Genomic DNA, 19,406 nt, shown 5'->3' on the forward strand with positions numbered 1-19,406 from the left:
GTATCGGTGAATTTTCGTAAAGAATTGTTTAGAATCTTACTTTCCATTCATGTTGTTCGCATTGACTCATTTTAAGCGGAAGAATTATCTAAAATGCAAAACAGCAGTACGAAAGCATGCCACTGTTAAAACGACTAAACTAATTAAACGAACAGGTTTGGAATTAGTTCGTTTGATTGGAAAAGTAATAATTTAATATCAATTTATGTGTGTTAATTAATTGAATTATCAGATATAGAATTTGTTCATTTGATGGAGAAAGTAATATTTTAATATTAATTAACACATAAATTGATATTAAAATATTACTTTCCTGATCAAATGAACAAATTACATATCTGATAATTCCCTTAAAACTGAAGTAAAAGCATAGAATTAGCTGTTTTAATACGGAAAAATAATAATATATATATATATATATATATATATATATACACAGACGTGAAAAATTAGTAAACTGCTCGTTTGATTTTTATTAATCTAAATGAAAAGATAAAAGACAATTCATTTCAAATGAAACATTTTTCTTGTGTCATTCGATAAACTTTGTTACATTCTTGACTTAATTAATTTCTCTATATTCATTATATCAACTGAACTGGATTTACAATGAAAACGGTCTTTTCTCATTTGCATCAATCAATTCTGTTTTGTACTCGGTTTCTTTCTTTTTCCTGTGTTTGGATAAATAGTGACAACTGAGAAAAAGTTAATTACGAGTTATTGGTTATTGATAGAGAAGTATTAGAAGCAATATTTAGTTTAATTTTAAGCTTTTCGATATATAAAAAAAAGAAGAGAATCATTAAGTGAATAGGAAATAAGTAAAATTGATTGTAAATGCATTCTTGGTAAAATTGATATTCATTCGTGTTAAAAAATAAATAAATAAATAACATTTTTTTTTTAAAAGTTTTAAAGTCTAATAAAACTATATTTTTCTGTTAGAAAATTCATCCAAAATGATCTACTTTGATGCTATACATTTCTGTTCTTTATGACCTTCTTTAGAATTAAGAAAAGTGGGAAATATTCTATTTTGGATAACCAATTACCTTAAGTGAGACAATTGATTATTCGATTTCGGTCGTACACCTTTCTATATTTAACTGATGTTTCTTAGTAGAATGAAAGAAATTTTTTTTCCAAGTTAAAAGATTTCATTCCAAAATATTAAGATTATTTCATTATTAGAAAGTATTTCGTTTTCTCGTCTTTAATATTTTATGATCTTGGGGCTGGTTTAATTAAGTAGTAAAAAATTGTTTAATTAAGTCAATTCCAAGATTATAAAATTTAAGATTAAGACATATCAGTATTTATTTAAAAAAACAAAAAAACCTCTTTATGGTGTTACTTGTTTTTCCATTATATAATGGAATGTTTGACTAGATAACCTATTATTAGCTTTTAATTTATTAGCATATGTCAACAAATATGCTGCAAATAAATGATGAATATAAAATTCAAATAAACAGCAGTTCAAATAAAGTCAGTTTTACTAGCCTTTACTAGCTGAGCAAATGAGGGCAATAGTTAAAGAGCAAAGAGGGTTGATTTATCCGAATTTTTCCCATTGTTTTGCCCAAATTTGGGAGACAGTTGTCCCTTGCTCCCCGACTCGTATCCTTGGTTTGATGCCACTACCAATCGTAATACCGCTGTTTCAATCGTAAATACTACTACGTGAAAACTACTCTGTTTAAAATGCTTTAAGAATATCTTTTAGAATTGTGTTTTTCAGCAAAAACTAAAATATTATACTGTATTTCAAGTGTAGTTATTAAAAAAGAAAAATTATACCATATTCGATAATACCGGTTTATTTCATTTTAAATACAGTAGATGCCGCTAATTTTAATTCCTTTGAGACTAGTCTACATTGATAATCGAGTGACAACATTATACTGTGAAAGAAATCAATGGAAATTCTTGAACCAGATAATTTAAAATCGTGTTAAAACTACTAAAGATGTTTTAAGTTAATTAATAAACTTTAAAATAATTATAATAATAATTGCTTGAGTAGTTCATCCAGCTTTATTTGCAGGCTATTCTGTTATTTTTATGCAATATTTCATTAATAAAACATTCCTATTAATAATACAATACGTCTTTATTGTACGCTACGATAAAGTACTCGCAGAACTTCTCGTGTCTCAGCATTTATTGGGGAGAATTTTGACTATCTTTGTGTTGATTTTCTTCAATAATAATTTGGCATATTTCTGATGTCATTATAGCAAACATTGGACTTTCCTTGTCGATTGTCAATTGTCTTTACAGATATCCCACGATATTGCCAAAAGATGTAATGTGTCGAGTAGGGAAATTCTTTTGTTGGAAGATTTAGTGATGTAGAAAGATGAAAGATGTAATGTGTAGCAATAGAAGCCAATATCATTTCGTCTTTGACCATCGTCTAGTTTTAAAATTCACGTTTGACTTATACACTGCGCCCATAAGTTAGATACGATCCTTTTGGGCGCAGTGTAGTATGTTCTGTAAAGTTTACACGTTATGCTTAAGCACCATGGCTCTGATCCCTGGACTAAACCTTATTAGGATTCTTAGCGGGCAGATCAGGGGCGCCCGTACATTGGGGCACGTGTCCACCTTTATGTGTTCTAATCCCCAAAGGGGCCCCAAACAACGGAAAATTCGTGCCTTCTAGCCTATTCTGCAAATACAAAAAATCGTTCATTAATTAATGAACGATATTTGTCCATTGACCATACAAATTTGTCGTATTTTGACCGAAACCTTGTTTTCAAGGCTAAGTAGGACCAGAGTACAACCAGTGCCACCTTGTGAGAGCGCTGATTCGACGGTGAATCATAGAGTTCGAAACTCTGCATAATGTACTGCACTGTACAATGCCCATTTTTTATAGCTTGTGCTTCCCTTTTTCATAGTCTTCAGGCGCCGCTGGGGCAGATCTAGACGGGTTGAAAAATCCAGACGTGTTACAAAAACTGCGGTTAGTACATGTACATTTATTATTTCAATCAATACAAAAGGATTAATTCTAATAAAGATGTTTAATGATAGTTCAAAACAAAGTATCAATACGGCTAATAGTAAATATATTAATGATATAATAATAATAATAAATACACAAATTAGCAATAGTTTATTACAACGAACATATTAGAAAATGGATTATGAATAATCAAACAAAAAAGAGATCCAACAGCCAGTGAAAACGAAAACCTCCAACCAAACGCACCCTTTCCTCCTCAACTCCGCTCCAAGCGCTCGTCCTTCTACCGAAAGAATAGACCGACGTCAGAAGTGCCGCCTATCTCGTGTAAATTGTAGTCTCATAGACCTACAATTTGCATTTTCCTTGCTAACAGTAAGTCTAGACATGACAAATTGTTTAAAGTTTATTCATTGATAATTAATTAGTTTCGTAGCATTTTTGGCGTTTCGAAGTTATTTGTTATCTCGGGAAGTTTGTAAATCGTGGTTCATGGCTTTCTCCATCCTATCGTTCAAGGCTGTGAACGGTAAGATGCTTTTGAATTTTGTCTTTCCGGTCGGGATTGTGAAGTAGCCGTAAACTAAATTCCCAAAATAAACGTAATTGAACAAAAATAATTCACCAGGAACGAAAAGAAGTCGGATTCTCCCTCACGCTCTCTTCGTTGGTTTAAATCCTTTAACACTTTCATATTTTAAATATGTATGATCGGGCATTGCACGAAAATAAAGTACTGTTAAGAGCTTTTTTTTAACTCTTTCCGCCCTGTGGACACTAAGAGGGCCTCATTTAGAAGGCCCATTATGGGTTCGGCCAGGCCCACAATGGGGCGACCGGGTGGTGAGGGATGGGGCCCGACATATCCGAACGGACCACCCCCCGAAAAAATTCCTGGGGATTATTCGACCCGTTCGGATTCGATCCCGGGTCCCCCAGAGCGGTAGGCTACCACCTAGACCGCTCGGCCATCCGGCCACTTCTGTTAAGAGCTTTGCACAAGACTAAGTAGAGAAATTTGTAACCGTGCAGCAACATTGAAATGATTCATTTTTGACAACTTGTTATGGCATTCTAAAATTTCAAATTCATCAATGCCTTTCTTAGTTATTTCTTCCATTAAGCTAAGAGGTACAGTACAGTTTTGTATTTTGATTAAACTGTAATGAATATCACGGTCTCTCGGCAACAATAAACAGCTAGAAGTAACAAGTGCCAGAAATCGAAATTTAAAATACTGTAGGTTACTGTATACAGTATTGAGTGCACGATTAAAACATATGCTTAACGTATTTTTTTCTGTTTTACTCTTACGCCCTAAGGGCAAGAGGACTTTTTTTTTAATCAATTTCATCGTGGGTTCAACAGGCCCACAATGGAGCGGCCAAATGTTGAGGAACAGGGCCCAACATATCGGGATTGTTGGTGTCTTGACCTTCCAGATTCGTTTCCAGGTCCCTTAGAGCAGCCAGCTGACACCTGTCAAACGGATATTCTATTGAAGGACCTCGAATGTTAAAAATTTCGAGTAAATTTTTTTTTTTTTAAATATGGAATCTGTCCATACTGAATAGTATTTATGCTTTATATGTACAGTAATAATATCGGAATAAAATGGAAATATTAGGCTTTTTAAAATCATTAGAATATTATTTAATTAAGTTAATGTTACCTATGGTTCCAAAATGGCGGCTCGTCTCTGATTCCAGAAAATAGAAGAAAAGAAACAGTGGGGACGCACGTTCCAACCTAACCTAACCCATTATAATAAATTACCATAATTATTATCAATAAAATTATTAGAATAGGTTAGGTTAGGTTAGAACGTGCGTCCCACTGTTTCCTTTCTTCTATTTGCTGGAATCGGAGACGAGCCGCCATTTTGGAACCATAGGTAACATTAACCTTTAATTATTAACTAATATTAGTTGTTTTGTCACGTACTGTACGTTTTTAAAGTACTGTACTTTAAATACGTAATGTTCTTTGAAGTGTCATCGTTAATCTACAGTAATTCAATGTGTAAAATATTTTATCTGCAAATACTAAATTAAGTCAAATCTGAAAGTTTATTCAGAAATTATTATTACTCGATAGTTTTATTCACGGTTTTAATATTTTAAAGCTGTAATTATTATTATTATTTGATTATTTATTTTTTCCTTTATGAAAGTCGCAATTTCTTATCTCTAATTGTTAATAAGTCAGGTCGAGTGAGTGCTCTTGTTCGTAACACTGAATTGCTTACAGCAAAAATACTCAGATTAACGAAATTCTATTGTATTCTCTTTTTTTCGTATTCATTAGAATATGTAGAATATTACCCTAGAGCGTTCTATTTCTGAATTATTGTCTTATTCAAGGATTTTTATGTGAAATAACCCGCTTTATCAAAAGGTATTTTAAACTAAAACAATATTTTATTTTTAAAAATTTGATTTATTAACGAATTTTTCGCACGTTCGGCATAAATAAATTCGATCCATTCAAACTAATACTTAAAAATTAGAATAAGTATTGTATAGTAAATATATCAAATTTTCTGTAATGATTGTTATAAAATTCTATTCACTTGACGAAACAATAATTACAAGTATTGTTCAGTCTTCACTTTATTTTTTGGCACAGGAAGTATACGTATATGTAAAAGTATTTACGAATTTTTCTCGCGTTGATTTAATTGCATGATGTACTGTTCTTTATTTAATGAGATTATCGCTTAAATTTGATGTATTTTTGATATAGTGAGATTTATTATAAGTGTTAGCCCGTCAATGGCCGAGTGGATAAAACTACTGAACACTGGTTTCGTGGTTGGTCGACAGGCAACCAACTCAGTGTGAACTCGTTGGTTGCGGATCGCGAGGAGGGTTTTTTTGAGTTTTCTTCACGTATCTAACACCTGAATGAGCCAGTTTTTCGTAGAATCTTCTCAGAAGGCATCTTTTCCTTGGCAGATCACCCATAAGTCGCTTTGCCTTATCCCATCGATTATACAGTCCTGTTTTAATTATTAAGCAAACAGTGTGAAACAAAATTAATATATATATTTATTTATTTATTTATTTAAATTGGCTAAATATTCTCTTAAAATATATTTTGTATACTTTAAAACATTTTATTTTAACCAATTTATTTTTATATAAACTATTAATATAGAAAACATAATTCTGATTTCCGAAAGATATTTTTGTCTTTGAAATTTTATATTTTTAATTTAATGAAGATATGAAATATTAGATTTAGAATTGTTTGAAATTGTTAGAACTTTATTTTAAAAATTAAAAAAGAAAAAAAATTTCTGTAATTTCGAAAATTTTTATGCAGTTTTTGCCAATTTATCATATCAATCGATTACTGTGTGTCGTCTATTGTGAAATTCTATTTTAATAGATTTCAAGAAGACAATTTACAACAATTTAAAACTCTCATATTGAGCTTTAAATTTTACTTGCCATCACATTTATTTAATATTGTTCACAAGTCGACTTATAATGTGTTTTATTTTAATTTTTATATTTTAAATTTTAATTCGCTTAAAACATATGAGTTAAGAAGTTTTTTAAAATGTCTTCTTCTTATATATCTTAAATGTAGCTTCTTCTTGTGATTATTTTAAGTGTACCGCATGGTTGGAGTAGCATGGTCCACGAGACCATTGTTCCATTAAACACCACTAAACCAACCAACTAATCTTAAATGTTGCTAAACAGTGTAATTTTTGTTTTTGTTTTTTTTTAACAATCTTAAATTTACAAGAGTTTAATTATTTTTTGATTAAAAGCATTAAAGTTTTGGAAATGTTATATTATTACATTTATACGCGAAGTAATATTAATTTCTAAATTTGAATGTTTTCTTAATTGAAAAATGACTTAATAGTAAAAAAAATTATATTTGTTTAATAATTATTAACTATTAATATTTGTGTTTTATTAGTACAGTAGAGCATCGATTATCCGACCCCCGATTAACCGACTTATCGGTTAACCGACCGCGTTCTAGTCGGTAAATTCAAATGTCCGCTAGTGATGTGGCGCTATAGTTTTTTTTTGGTTATGTCTTGGCTACTTTAATATTATTTTTGTTAAATTTTTGCATGTTTTAGCTGGAAACACAGTCTCGACCATGAAAGGGAGGCTAGTATTTAAACCAGGCCTAATACACTATACTAATAATGTATTTTTTCATACTTTTCGGTTATCCGACCAACCCCAGTCCCCAATTGAGTCGGATAATCGATGCTCTACTGTAATGGAATCCACGAAAGGACAAGCAGATAAAACCACTGGTCGTGTGTTCGCTCTCGATTAATTGGTTGGCCACGTGGAATTTCCCGAGTTTTTCACGTGTCTAGAACATAAATAAAGCTCAGTTTCTCATATTTTCTGTGTTATTCTCGTGTCTAAAACAAATAGAAGTCAGTTTCCTATAGAAAGTCCTTTTAGAAGGTAGAGATCTCCCAAGTGTTGAGTTGTTGTAGTCCATCGATTCAAACTAAACTATTAGTAATAGTACTTTTTGATTAAAAAAATAAATTAATTAATTAATTAAAAGTAAAATATATAAATTATTATTTTTCTAATTTATAAAATCGAATTTATTTCCGTATTCTTATTAAATAAAATACTTAATTAATGCAGCTATAATTCGTCAATAACAACGAATGTAAAATACGTTTTTCATTAATTTTAATGCATATATCAAATAATATTTTTTTAAAATACGTTACTGAACTGTTGTTGACTACAAATAAAATCCGACTAAATGTTTTTTTTTTTACGAAAAGTTTACAGATCGACTGAAGATGAAGTGGGCAATCTAATGTTACAGTGAAGTGATCCGTCACTGTTAACATTAGATTATCGTGAATCTATAAGTCAAAACTTTTGTCGAATTTTTATTTACAAAACTTGAATAGAATATATCATTTTGATCGTTTTTTTAAATCATTTACTCGAAAAAAAGATCAAACAAATAAGTCGAAATGTTATAGGCTATTTTCTGTTCGAGAACTTTATTGACATGTTCGATTTATAAAAAGCTTTAAGTTCGATCGAACCTACGAACATTATAAAAAAGTTTTATATTATTAAAACGTAGTTTCTGTATAGATGTAATTGTTAGTGATTATATTAGAGAGAAATTACAATTTTATCGTGAAAGATTGAATAATTGCACCAGTGTATTATATATTAATTTTTTTGGGGGGGGAATACTTCGAGAAAGGTTTCTACTTTTGATAAGACTTAAATTACTAATTGATTATGTATTTAAAATAGCTTGTAGCATTTCGAATTAATTAACATCAATCATTATATATTTTTCTTTTTTCTTTTTTTCATTGTTATTAATCCGCTTTCCGCTTTACACAATGAGAGCTCATTAGCGAAGTAGAAGAACAAAGTTCTCCTCGAGCATGAATTGAACTTTTATCCTCCTAGAGTAAGTGAATTTTCTATTCTACACCGCTCTCAAGTCGAAAGACATTATACATTATTAATTTTTAATTATTTCTTTTACTTTAAAATCGAAAATGATTATCTATACTTTCGTCAGATACTATATTAAACGAAGCTCGCTGTTTAATTTTTTTTTGTGTTGTAAAATGTATACGTGAGTCGACTGTGATAAAAATATACATAATAATAAATTAGTATTTTATACGAAGAAAATAGTATTAGGTGATGCTTAGCTTTATAGTTTGCTTAATTTTGCTGACTACATCACTAGTGATTTTGTTATCAAAGTCAGCAATCTCTCTTCCTCCCTGATGATTTGGCAGCAGTGACATCATATGAGTTTTTTCCGATAAAAACATAAATAGCATCAATCAATACAATAAATATTCCCGAAGATAAAAAAATAAAAATATATACCAGTATATATAGAGCATGGGTTATACAATGACAACATATCTCTGTAATTTCAATCATTTTAGCAAAATGTTTAATCGGGCATTCATTAAAACAGAAAAGCATTCAACTGTTCAACCTTAATATAATAATAAATTTTATCTCGAACGGAATAGGATTAAATTGGATTTTCTTGCATAGCTTCAAAACACGGGTTGCATGGCCGGCCTCATTTATTCTCGTTATAGTTGGGCTTAACCCGCTATGGGATCGGCTAGATGGACCAGAGACTGAACTGTGATAAATAATGAAGGTCCAGATCGGGTTTAAACCCCGGATCCTTCGTGACAGGTGGATGATTCGTATCGCGCCACATGAGCGGGATAATCAGTGTTATTACCTAGAAGAAAACAAAAAAAAAATATATATATATATATATATATATATATATATATTTATCTAATCATCAACCACTAGAGAATATTTTCACGTTTTTGTATATTTTTTGTTTGTTTTTCCTCTTTATTTTTCTAGGAGATTAACAGGACTACTTTTACGTGTTAAAATATAGCCAAATAATTCTTTTATGAAATATTAAAAACGTCTATTACGCCGCTTTTAATACTGGTGTATGAAATTAATAAGACGCCATTTATCTGAGATAATTGTACGTAAATGTTTTCACGTCTTGTTATATACAAGTTTGATTTGCTGTGAATTTTTAATTCAAGTTAAAATTTCATTCTCCTCTTTGATCAATTTCACTCGCCCAAGAAGAAAATTTTAGATATATTTGTGTGCTAAAGTTTCGAGCAACAAATTTAACCGAAGAAACTAAATAAATAGATTTATTCAAGGTCGAAAGAGTTGAGTTTTCTATGAGAATTCAGGATTCGACTTTGTTCATTTACGATGAATCCAAAATGTAAGTGATGAGATACAAAGTCTCCAGTCGAATAATCAACGAAAATCAATAGAATGTCGAAATGACTCCTATTCAAATTCTTCCTAGCAGTAAGTATTTATGAAGCGAAGCGGATATAATGACTTGCATTCTTACTTTTAGAAGTACCTCTTGGATGACGCAAAAGAGTTAATTCTAAGACGTTTAGAAACATTATGACGTAAAGATAAAGCTATTATCCGATACAGAAAATATACAGCCTTATGAATAAATATCATATAATCATTTTGAAATTTTAATATTTTCTTAATAAAAAATAATGTATTTATTAATTAAGAAAGAAAAATAAAAAAATTAGATAAAATTTCCATACTTTTACAGAAAAGTATATCTGAATTATCGGGATTAATCGAAATGTTTTCGATTATTTATATTAAGAATTCGGCCGTAAATCAAGTAATATGAAATACAAGATAACATTTAGTAATAAAACATTTGCTGGCTCATTGCCATTCAACAGAAAAGTATACATTCGGCATTATAGATAATCTACAGGTTTAGATTAGATTTTTCTCAAGAGAATTCCAACACACAGTGATTCATATAGCTTGTTTCAGTTTTGCCATTAAGGATAAACTTTATCCGCAACGGAGTAAGCCAGCATAGCCGAAATTTATGAGATATTATGAGCATTCGGATTGAATTCGAACCCAGATTCCTTAGAGGGATCGGAAAATCCCATATTATAGGAACATCTTGTCAATTTTTAACACTACCTTCCTATTTTTTTTCCATATTTTTAGTAAGTTTAATAATGATAAAATGTTTCATATTTATATAATTCTTTACAAACATACAAAAAAACTTAATTAATTTAAATAAGTTATATTTATATATTTATTATTAAATAAATATATGAAACTTATGCGTGATAACTCTCGAAATTTGTTTGAAGAAGATGCAGATAAACAGATATATCTTTTTTAAAAAAATAAAAACATATTTGTCTACAGTTTTGAAAAATACTCTAAATTATATCGGAGGAAAAAAAAAAGGAAATTATGAGAAGAAAAATGCAGAATTATCCATAAAGAAGATTTGCAAAATAAAAAAAAAAAGGAACAAATAAATCTAATAACCAACTTCTAAATTTTTTTTCAAGACTGATTTAAACTAAAATAAATTCTAAAACACTGCGAATATTTATTAGAAATAATATAAATTAAGTAAAAAATTCTACTCTAAATTTTTTTTCTTTCAAGTAAATTAATTGACTTTTAATATCATTAGAATCAAAGAGGATGAAAACAGACATTTTTATTACTACAAAATGCTACTACTTTAGTGAACATTATTAAAATTTTCAAATTTATAAAAATAAAATAAAAATTCAGACCACTCCAATTGGAATATTCTGAAAATTTTCTTCCTTTTTTCTTATGTAATTAAAATGTTATATAAGAAAAAAAAAATAAATTAAATTTTGTTTCGAGTATATTATATAATATTCAGATTATATAGCATTGATACAGCACACATATATTTTGAATAATCATATCAACATGTTTGATAACGCAATATTTACTGTTTTTTTCTATGAAATATTAAACTTTCTTATATAAAATTATTGAAATTTATCATTTCTAGAGAATATAATTTATAAAATTTTAATACGCTCCCAAATGTGAACATTTATTAAGTTGAAAATTTCTTTCGGAAGGAAAAATAAATTATTTATATATATATATATATATATATATAAGAATATAAGATTAGATTCGGTAATTAGAAATACGTGAATAAAAGCCCGAGTAGGGAATAATTTCATCTTAATTAATTTAATATTTAAAAAAGTATTCCGGTTTTTATTATTTTGTTTTTAAAATATAAATATATCTGACATTTAAATAAATTCTGGGAATTAAACATTATCGTGCAACAGACTTTTATACAAATTAAATAAGCTCTTCCATTAACCGTAAATATATAAATTATTAATTGTACATTAAATCGTAGCTTATTCAACAATATATATACTTTTTTTCCATGTTATTGCATACATGGGGGGAAAAAACTCCATTTATTTTCAGTTAAGAATAAAATTCACAAAGCACGTATTAAAATGAAATCATCGAAAAGAAATTTTCGTACTTAAAAAAATTCTCCTAAATTGTCTTCATTTTTTTATTTATTTTTTATTTTCTTTTTATTTTTTTTTGTGAAAGGAGTTTGGTGTTGCCTCCAATATTTCACTTTTGAATATCCTATTTCAGGACGATTCTTTACATCTGTCTTGGAGTTATTTCGACTATATTTACGATTTTCTTTTATACTCCATCATACTTGTTATCATCGATGGATGACTTTTGCATCTATAAACTCCAATTGGATACCAGGAATTTAAAGCAAGTCATAAAAACCTTCCTTTTGATCTTTAGAAGTGTCCGAATTTCAATTTATCAGAATGATTTACGGTTCCCAAGCGCATTTTATTTCTAAGAAAAAACGGCCTTTGGGAATATCTGATCGTTTGTCAAATTTTTCTTGATGTTTAGGAAACTAACTAGCGGGTGTCGGGGCCGATCTTTAAGGGGGCGAGCCCCTAGGTGCAGCTCAGAAGATCCGCAAAAATCGAATATTTTAACTTTCATTACTTTTCCCATTCGATTTTTCATACTTAGGCCAAACTACCGGAAACTAAAATATTCAAACAGCATTAAAACAATTCCTGAAACAATACAATGTAGTAGCCGACTCGCGTCATTCTTTTACGACAAAGTAATTTTCTTTTTCGAATTACTTTTGTCTAAAATCTGTTAAAAATATGTCTTTAACACTGAAATTAATGTAATTTGAAGATGTTAAATTTTAAAGAATTGACTATACCTTATTAATAGATCGGCCATGTAATTATGGGGAAAGAGATGAAGTGGCATCGCGTTGCCGAGCGAATATCGTGGCCGTTGCTTAGCAACTATTCAAAGTTTGCAAAAAGTCTTCTTCTTTTTGTAGGAAATTCGTTTCAACATCTGTACAAGTTTTCTTCCAGTTTCTCTCTCTCTCTCTCTTTTTTTTTTATAACGCTTACGTAAAAAGAAGGAAAAACACGAAGACGACTGTTGAATTTTTAGATCTAAACTCATGAAATATGGACACACCAGATGTCGTTTTAGGGAGAGAGGAAATGACGTCGGACTCTCCTCACTTCCGGCCTCGTTTCTGTCTTCCTCATAAAAATGTCATTTTTGCCTCCTTGTTAAAACTGTCAACGCTTTTTTTCCCCGTCTCCTTCTCCGACTTTTCTCTTCTCTCCGTTTTTAAAATACCGATCACTCATTCGTTTTTTATTTTGACGACAGTTTCATTTGTTATTTTTGACCGCAAAAGTTCCATCTCTCTCTTAAAAATGTGAAGATTAAAATGACGAAACTTTTCAGTTTTTCCCCCCTCCTTTTCCTGTAATGACAGTAAGATAATTTAAACATTAAAAATTTAAAAAATAATATAACAACAGCAAAACAAATTTTTGATAGACTTGTTTCCTTTTTTCTTTAAACTGAATTATTTAAAATTATTTAAAAGTCATTAGTTTCATTTATATATTTTCTACAGAATAAAATTAAATAATAATAATAATAATAATTCCTTATTAAAACAAAAAAAAAGGGAGAGAAAAATTATATTTTCGAACAAATATTTACCGAAAACCCTAAACTTAATATTGTAAAATATATTTATAGAATATGAAATCTTTTAATTATCCAACATTATCAGTTTACAGAATAATATCAAGTTGTAAATTCCGTCAAAAGATAATCGGATTAAGCTTTAAAGTAATCCGTTATTGAATTTGTTTAAAGAGTAGAGATAAGCAGTTCGAAAATTTCCCAAAATTTGTTAATATTCCTTTTAAATACATCATTAAGTACTATAAATTAAACGAGACAGCCATTAACAGCTACAGATTAAGAACTTCTGTACCGCACTTTCACTCTCCATCTTTTAAGATCAAAATAATAAAAGGTAATCTGATGAATCGCAAATTACCAGACAATTAACGATAAGAATGTAATTAATGGCTTATTTCAAGCAATTAATAGATATAACGATTAGTTTATTCCTTAAAAAATCATCAGGGTACTGATATAACAGAAATGGATTCTTTATGGCTGATAAGGAATGTAGATTAATGATCACCTCCTTAACGGAATCGCATAAAATATTTTTGTGTATAGAAAAAAAGTTGTAAGTTATCTATCTTTCTTTAATGATATATTAATATGTATAATTAATTTATTTCATTCTTTTAATATATATATATAGATTATAAAAGTTGGAAAATTTCATCTGAAGTTTAGATAAATGATGTGAAAAGTGAGAAGAATGTGTAACACAACTTGCTAGTTCGACCTTTCAACTTTACAGTCGAGGATACGGCTGGATTTTACGTCCTCTGGCTATTTTTATTTTCAAGAATCATGCTAAAAACTGTCGTAATGTTGTTATTGCTCAGATAGGAGTCTTAGATAAAAACTAAATACAATTTAAATCAATTCGTTCTTTTCTTAAAATAATAAATGAATATGGTATGTAAATAAGGTATGTAAATAAATAAATATATATATATTAATAACTTATTTTTAACAAGAAATTTCAGATTAGAAATTAAATTTATAGGTTAAATGTAATATTTCATTGATACGAATTACATTTCAATTTCAATTTGCAAAAGAAAAAGAAAGGTAATCAGAGAAAATTTCTTTTTTTAATTATTATTCTTAATGAAATTTTTGTAGTAATTTATAAATCGCTCGATATATTAAAAAAAATGTATAAAATAAATTCAGTTATAAAAAAACAAATTTTTTTTTCTAGAAATGTTCTAGATTATTCAAGAAATATTTAAATAAACGAGGTGTAAAAACGTAACCGCTCAAAATTCAAGAAGATATTCTGAAAACTCCTCTTATTGAAAAATCGTAAAACCTATTAAATCGTAGAATGTTGAGAATAAATAATAATAAGAAGAAGAAAAAAAAAAGTAAATTAAATTTATGAGAAAGTTGATATAAAATAGAAATCTTTCTAGTATAATGTTTAAAATACCAGATTAATTATTCAATGCATTTTAAGAAAATTCTTAAGAAAAATTTCGAATGAAAGCTTCAAAAATCTAAGAGGCTCAAGTGATATATGTCATTGCTAGTCCCTTATTAAAACTCCATTTATTGCTTTCTTAGAATAACAGCATAGAAAATCTGGTTAAATTTAAAGTTATATTGTATTACCATATACATCAAGAAGAAAATTTTTTTTCTGGTAGATTTCTTCTTACCTTACTTTTCTGTCATTGGTTTATCACAAGAGCTAGGAGATTTTTTTAATATAAAATTTTATAATCCTTTTAAGTAACATACCGGATTTTCGCGATAAAAGTTTTATCGCTGTTTATCAAACTAATTAAAAATTCTAAGGCTAATAATATAGATTTATATCCATCAAATTTATTTTTGAAATTTTAAAAGTACATTCAAACTTTACACCACTTAAACTGATTAAGAAAGGAGGGAAAAATGAAAATAAATTTTTCCTCTTTTCTTCAGAATATAAAATTTAATTTTACAACATTTTACTTATTTAAATTTTGATGTAAAAATTTAAATTAATATTTTAATCTATCCAAATTTGTAATAGTATTATTCAGTTCGATAATAATGTAAAAATATAGTTTTGCAAATTTTTTTAATGCAATCTGCAAGATATTTTAGTAGTCTTTTACAGGAAATGGCCATATATTAAAAAAAAAAAAAAATTGTCATAAAACGATAAAGATAATCTTTCGTTCGCATTTTGGTCATCAATCAAGTTTTATCTTTTATAAAGAGAGTTGTCCCTGCACGAATTTCGTGAATTAACTATAATATCATTTTCGCACATTAGATGGCGCTATAGAATGAGAGAAAGAATAAATAACGCATCGAAATTTTAAATATATATTTTACTAACGGCGTAATTAAACGCACAGAATATTAATACTTGATAACAATATATATTGTTGTATTAATTAATTTAAAAGATTTTACCGGAATTTAAACGGTGACGTCATTAAATAAGGCATACGATCTTGACAGGGTTAAAAGAATTGGATTCAAAAATTCATCGATTTTTAAAATATTATTTAATATTAATAACTTAAATACGAAATTAAAAAGAAATTTTTCGTCAGTTATTATTATTATTTTATGTAGCTAATTAATACAGTCGACATTTTACTAAAATTATTAATTAAGGAAAAATAAAATTACCCGTATTTAATTTTATAATAATAACCGAAATTTATTTTTAAACTAATTAAAACAGGTTATTAAATTTAAACGATGACGTCACATCAATTACGTAGGTAGTAAAATTGTGACAACGTCGATTTATTTTAGAAATTAATTGATTGTATTTAATTTCGATAATAAATTCACTTATAAATACGTTAAAAACATAAAAATAAATAAATATTTATATAACAATATTATAAACGCAGATAATATTGTCATATAGTTTAAAACGATTATGATCTTAATGGGCCTCGTTATGTTTAAAAATTCCATAAAATATGTAATAAAATACATTGAAATAAATTAATATTCCCTTATAATATTCAATATTTTATTATATTTAAAAATATTGTAATTAATATTTAAAATTTTACAAAATATATTATGTAGCATGATGCATTATTTTCGAATTTTTTTTTAATTTTTGGGCTTAAGTAAAATTTTCATTTTATCAAATTATAAAAAAAAATTGTACCAAAAAAAAATTAAATTTTTCAGATGACAGATGACCTATTACATGTAATATATCTTCATTTTTATTTCATAAATTCTTTAAACTGAATGATTAGTTTTAAAATTAGTGCATACATTCACAAATAATTAATATGCTATTAATAAATTTAAGTACGATGGCATCGCTTTATAATTTAAAAAAAAAAAAGACGTCATTTCATTTCAAATTAAAAACCCATTTTCGCTTTTTGGAATATAAATTATTATGTTTGTACGAATTTCGAGTAAAAATAAAATTTAATCAGTGTAAATATTTTCAAATTTAAATATTTTAGTACCAGACGACAATCGGGGAAAAACCGAGATCATTCGTGACGTAATCAATAATTCGTTTTCTGAAAGTAATTTTGTGAATTATTTAATAAAAATAATGTCTTCTGATATATTTTAATAACTTAAATTTTCTCGAGAATATAAAAACATTTGAATCAATCAAATTTGAAGTTGATGTCGTCAAACGACGTCATACAATTTTCAAACTTTTAAGGATTAATCTATACGTTATTCTCGTAACTCCTAAATGAAGATTTTTTTTATTTATTAATGACATTTATAAATTTATTAATTCGTTATTTAAATTAAATTATCATTTAATTACGATATTATTTATTTATTTTTACATTAAACAATTTATTTATTTTACGTCATTTTCATTTATTTTTAAATATAAACTGAAATAATTTAAAAACGAAATTACAGAAAATTTAAATGAAAATATTAAAAAAATATATAATTTTTTTTTAACAAACGAATTTATACAAATTAGTTCAATTTCTTTTGAAATATTTTAATCAATTTTCGATTTTTTTCCTTCTCTTTTTTTTGTACGAGTTTAATTAACTTAAAACTATTTAATATATAAAAAAATAAAATAATAAAACAAAACTTCTTAAATGAATTGATAAATTTTGAAAATTACTTTTCTTAATCAAACTCTGTGTGACGTCATGACGATTTACAAGTGACGTCACGTATTTGTGTGTGTATATATTTTTTAAATTGTCTTATTGATTTATGTAACTAAATAGCTTATTTTTTAAAGTTTGAAAACTAGAAAAAAAATATATAAGAGAAAAATAACGATTTCAATTAAGATTCAACTTTTCTCTTTTCTGTTTCTTCCAAGAAATCATTTCTTATGATCCAAAAATGTCTCGTAACGAGTGTCGTAAATCCTTTTCTATGACCCGAGAAAGGGGGAAGCAAAAATTTATTTTCATCATTTCTCCTACACAACACCAGAAACGTTTTTTCGATCATTACGAGTAAGTTTTAACCATTTTATCGGTTGTATTTAGTGGCGTGTAGCGAAATTCTCTCTCCCTTTCTCTCTCTGTCTTATCTTTTTTTAATATAAAGAATTTCAGGTTATAAACTATATAAACTAATGGTAGTTTAGTTAATAGTTATTACTTTGAATAACTCATTACTACTGCTATTGAGACGTAAGAAGAAGACGAAGAAGTAGTAGTAGTAGTAGTAGTAGGAATCTTTAAATTCATGTTGTTCTCATTGAAGAGAAGCTGAAAGCATGTTAATAGGTTTGTTAATAAAGAATCTTAAATTTTCTCTTTATTAAAGGACATTAAAATCTCGTTTAATAGACTAACATATGAATAAATTTGAAAGATTTGCATTTGCTATTTGAACTTAATACTTAGTAGTTTAAGAAACTCGAATTTTTATTTCTCTCGTTGATTTTAAATTTATTATTACAGCTCAATAAACTTGAAAACAAAAGCGTAGAATCTTCCCTGTTTTGTAGACGGAATTTATTAATAGATTTTTAAATATATATATTTTAAGGGTCGTATTTAAATATATTATTTTGTTCGTGTGTGTGTGTGTGTATTTTTTTAACGTGGAAGAGCAATAGGTGTCAATATTTCATACACGTTGTAAATAAAGAGAGAAATTCTGAAGTTGTATGAAAGAAATCCGAATTATTTTGAGGTAGAGATTTCGAATTTATTCATATATGAGTCCATAAAGTGGATAGGTCTATTCTACCTGGAAAAAATCTTTATGAATCGATCACGTTTCAGAGAAACGACAATATTTCGAAATCAAAGTTTTTTTTTTTTTGTTAAAAAAAACTCGCTCGACAATATTCGAAAGTTTCTAGACTCTTTCCGGATTGGATTGGTCCCGGTTATTGCTTACAGCTACAGTCTCATATATAAGAAAGTGTTTCAGTTAGACACGCAATATCGAATGATCCATATCCAAATAATTCAAGTGTTTCACATTGAACAAATCACCCCAGCTTCATATGACATTCTGAAGCAAAACAAAACTCCATTAACCTCTGGGAGATTTGATCTGGGTTAAAGTAACTTATCTTTGCCAGCAATTCCCTGCAGGCGGGTTTACGTATCGTGCGACATACGTCCCAAAGAGCCGAAATTAAAACTATTAGAATAAATTTAAAGCCATCAACCTTATGCGTTCATCGATATTCTCGTAAAGACGAGATTCTCTAGAGTATTTTCTTTTTTATTCGATGGAAAAATATAAATTATATATATATATGGTATATTTTAATCTTAAAGTTAGCCAAAGGGGAGCAGTAAGGAACACTCTATGGTCATATCCGTCAGTCTTCAACTTTTGCGCCATTCACTTTAATGGCAAAGTCTAAGACAATTGATGGGGAAAGGGACAGAAGCGGAAATAGTCGACCGTTAAAACGCCTTTTGGCGGAAGTTGTTGGAACCAGGAAGTGAAGTAACGATAAGGAGACTTTAAAACTAGAAAGTGATGAAACGATAACTTGCAGCAACTACAATAAATGATTATGGAGTTATATAGAAGACGAAGAA

General features: G+C 28.0%; 2 long non-coding RNA genes across 4 annotated transcripts in view; one reads left to right on the plus strand and one right to left on the minus strand.

The window, feature by feature from the left end:
- On the plus strand, positions 1 to 13,982 carry LOC136976654 (uncharacterized). Of its 2 annotated transcripts, none has more exons than XR_010880966.1 (3): positions 1 to 184; positions 13,517 to 13,765; positions 13,879 to 13,982. It is a non-coding gene; the product is annotated as an uncharacterized lncRNA (long non-coding RNA). The 2 variants fall into 2 exon arrangements; XR_010880965.1 differs by having other exon boundaries at positions 1 to 155.
- Positions 8,927 to 19,406, minus strand: part of LOC136976653 (uncharacterized) — a 73,591-nt gene continuing 63,111 nt past the window's right edge. Inside the window, exon 4 of one of the 2 annotated variants that reach the window (XR_010880964.1) lies at positions 8,927 to 9,238. This is a non-coding gene — a long non-coding RNA (uncharacterized lncRNA). Of the gene's footprint in view, positions 9,239 to 12,530; positions 13,199 to 19,406 lie in introns of those variants that run through there. The other variant, XR_010880963.1, reaches the window with a different exon arrangement.

The sequence above is a fragment of the Centruroides vittatus genome, unplaced genomic scaffold, assembly GCF_030686945.1.
Source record: "Centruroides vittatus isolate TY-2023 unplaced genomic scaffold, ASM3068694v2 contig_417, whole genome shotgun sequence".
NCBI classification, from domain to species: Eukaryota; Metazoa; Arthropoda; class Arachnida; order Scorpiones; family Buthidae; genus Centruroides; species Centruroides vittatus.